The 3,667-nt window shown below is 45.9% G+C and overlaps 1 non-coding gene across 1 annotated transcript; it reads left to right on the top strand.

The window, feature by feature from the left end:
* The first annotated feature begins 328 nt into the window (after positions 1-328).
* On the top strand, positions 329-403 carry Trnat-ugu. The gene has a single exon. It is a non-coding gene; the product is annotated as a tRNA-Thr (tRNA).
* The last annotated feature ends 3,264 nt before the right edge of the window (positions 404-3,667 follow it).

The raw sequence follows: 3,667 nt of genomic DNA, 5'->3' as shown, positions 1-3,667 counted from the left end.
TTTTAAATTCCTAAAGTTGTGGTATTCTTTTTGAATCACCCTGTACTTATATAGATATGGTGTCTGTTCTTTCGGACATGTCCGAAAGAACAGACGCCATATCCATATAAGTATATAGTTCTGGCAACACTGGCCACGAACTTCTTCTTCTGTGCGGATGCACACATATTCGCCGAACTCTTACGGGACTTGGTAAGAATGTCATCCACGACTAATGAGTGTGTTGGGGTGGGACACTACGAATGTAGTGTGTGGACATACAAGTTGAGAATGTGGATCTCGCGGGAGGCGTGCGCGAGATAGTCCCTGCAGTGGCGCTATCCTCTGTGCCCTCGGTGGCTCAGATGGATAGAGCGTCTGCCATGTAATCAGGAGATCCCGGGTTCGAGTCCCGGTCGGGGCACAAATTTTCACCTGTCCCCGTTGATATATATCAACGGCCGTTAGCAGCTGAAGGTACTAATATAATTCTAATTTCATATGTGATTCTATCGCATTCGTTCTGATGTGGCGGCAGGACAATTGGCTCTTTCTTGAAACAATTATCTGTACCGATGAACTTACCTTTACAAATCATGTAAATCTGAACGTGAGATATACACATTGTTGGGCCGCTGAGAATCAACACTGACTGAGAGAATTAACATCAGAGACTGTGGAGTGTCAAATTTTGGTGTGGGTTTATTGGAGACTACTGTTTGGTACTAAAGCCATCTTCACAGGGGCCAGGGCATTCAATGTACAACGCGCTGACCTGATCACTACCATATCGCTGAACGCCCAGAAACGATCCGGCTTCTACACGTTCCTCAACGTAGTATACGTGTCTTCAGTGGATTATCCCACGGTCCAGCATTAGCTTCGTGACAGCGCGTGAGCTACCTGTCAGTTGTCTAAAGAAATCCATTCACAGTCCGACTAGTTGGGTGACCCGTTGGTCAACCAGAGTCGCTACCCATATGACCGTGTGAGGACACTGGCGACCTCTTGGAGCACCCTGCCTGCCTTTACCGATGGCAAAGTTTTGCAGAAGTTCGAAATATAGAGCGTGGTCCAATGCGAGATGCTTTTAATAATTTCTACAACGAAACTCTGTCTCGGAATCTGCCAGAAAACCCAAAGAGATTCTTGTCACATATAAAGCACACCAATGGCAGGACGCAATCAATGCCTTCACTGCGCAATAACAACGGTGAAGTCATTGATGACAGTGCCACCAAAGCAGACTTATTAACCACGGTTTTCCGAAACTCCTTCACCAAAAGAAGACGAACTAAATATTCCCGAATTCCAGGCAAGAACAACTGCGAAGATGAGAAACATAGAAGTAGATATCCTCGGCGTAGCAAAGCAGCTTAAATCACTTAATAAAGGCAAGGCCTCCGGTCAAGATAGTATACCGGTCAGGTTCCTTGCACAGTATGCAGATGCAATAGCTCCATATTTAGCAGTTATACAGGGTGTTACAAAAAGGTACGGCCAAACTTTCAGGAAACATTCCTCACACACAAAGAAAGATAATATGTTATGAGGACATGTGTCCGGAAACGCTTACTTTCCATGTTAGAGCTCATTTTATTACTTCTCTTCAAATCACATTAATCATGGAATGGAAACACACAGCAACAGAACGTACCAGCGTGACATCAAACACTTTGTTGCAGGGAATGTCCAAAATGTCCTCCGTTAGCGAGGATACATGCATCCACCCTCCGTCGCATGGAATCCCTGATGCGCTGACGCAGCCCTGGAGAATGGCGTATTGTATCACAGCCGTCCACAATACGAGCACGAAGAGTCTCTACATTTGGTACCGGGGTTGTGTAGACAAGAGCTTTCAAATGCCCCCATAAATAAAAGTCGAGAGGGTTGAGGTCAGGAGAGCGTGGAGGCCATGGAATTGGTCCGCCTCTACCAATCCGTCGGTCACCGAACCTGTTGTTGAGAAGCGTACGAACACTTCGACTGAAATGTGCAGGAGCTCCATCGTGCATGAACCAAATGTTGTGTCGTACTTGTAAAGGCACATGTTCTAACAGCACAGGTAGACTATCCCGTATGAAATCATGATAACGTGCTCCATTGAGCGTAGATGGAAGAACATGGGGCCCAATCAAGACATCACCAACAATGCCTGCCCAAACGTTCACAGAAAATCTGTGTTGATGACGTGATTGCACAATTGCAAGCGGATTCTCGTCAGCCCACACATGTTGATTGTGAAAATTTACAATTTGGTCAAGTCGGAATGACGCCTCAACCGTAAAGAGAACATTTGCACCGAAATGAGGATTGACACATTGTTGCATGAACCATTCGCAGAAGTGTACACGTGGAGGCCAATCAGCTGCTGATAGTGTCTGCACACGCTGTACATGGTACGGAAACAACTGGTTCTCCGGTATCACTCTCCATACAGTGACTTGGTCAACGTTACCTTGTACAGCAGCAACTTCTCTGACGCTGACATTAGGGTTATCTTCAACCGCACGAAGAATTGCCTCGTCCATTGCAGGTGTCCTCGTCGTTTTAGGTCTTCCCCAGTCGCGAGTCATATGCTGGAATGTTCCGTGCTCCCTAAGACGCCGATCAATTGCTTCGAACGTCTTCCTGACGGGACACCTTCGTTCTGGAAATCTGTCTCGATACAAACGTACTGCGCCACGGCTATTGCCCCGTGCTAATCCATACATCAAATTGGCATCTGCCAACTCCGCATTTGTAAACATTGCACTGACTGCAAAACCACGTTCGTGATGAACACTAACCTGCTGATGCTACGTACTGATGTGCTTGATGCTAGTGCTGTAGAGCAATGAGTCGCATGTCAACACAAGCACCGAAGTCAACATTACCTTCCTTCAATTGGGCCAACTGGCGGTGAATCGAGGAAGTACAGTACATACTGACGAAACTAAAATGAGCTCTAACATGGAAATCAAGCGTTTCCGGACACATGTCCACATAACATCTTTTCTTTATTTGTTTGTGAGGAATGTTTCCTGAAAGTTTGGCCGTACCTTTTTGTAACACCCTGTATACAACCACTCGCTCACAAAAAGTTCCGTACCTAAAGACTGGAAAGTTGCTCAAGTTACATCAATGCCGAAAAAGGGAAACAGGAGTAATCCGCTGTATTACAGACCCATATCACTAAGGTCGATTTGCAGTAGGGTTTTGGAACATATACGCCGCGCTGGATTACCCGAGAGGTCTTAGGCGCTGCAGTCATGGACTGTGCGGCTGGTCCCTGCGGAGGTTCGAGTCCTCCCTCGGGCATGGGTGTGTGTGTGTTTGTCCTTAGGATAATTTAGGTTAAGTAGTGTGCAAGCTTAGGGACGGATGACCTTAGCAGTTAAGTCCCATAAGATTTCACACACATCTGAACATTTGGAACATATACCGTATTCGAACATTATGAAGCACCTCGAAGAAAACTATTTGCTGACACATAGCACGGGATCAGAAAATATCGTTCTTGCCGAACACAACTAGCTCTTTATACTCATGAAGTAATGAGTGCTATCGACAGGGAATCTGAAATTGACTCCATATTTTTAGATTTTCATAAGGCTTTCGACACCGTTCCTCACAAGCGTCTTCTAAACAAACTGTGTGCCTACGGAATATCGCTTCGGTTGTGCGACTGGATTCGTGATTTCCTGTC

Source organism: Schistocerca piceifrons, chromosome 6 (genome assembly GCF_021461385.2).
Source record: "Schistocerca piceifrons isolate TAMUIC-IGC-003096 chromosome 6, iqSchPice1.1, whole genome shotgun sequence".
Classification (NCBI taxonomy): Eukaryota; Metazoa; Arthropoda; class Insecta; order Orthoptera; family Acrididae; genus Schistocerca; species Schistocerca piceifrons.
The sequence above is the reverse complement of the archived record's forward strand: the minus strand, read 5'-3'. Positions and strand labels throughout refer to the sequence as shown.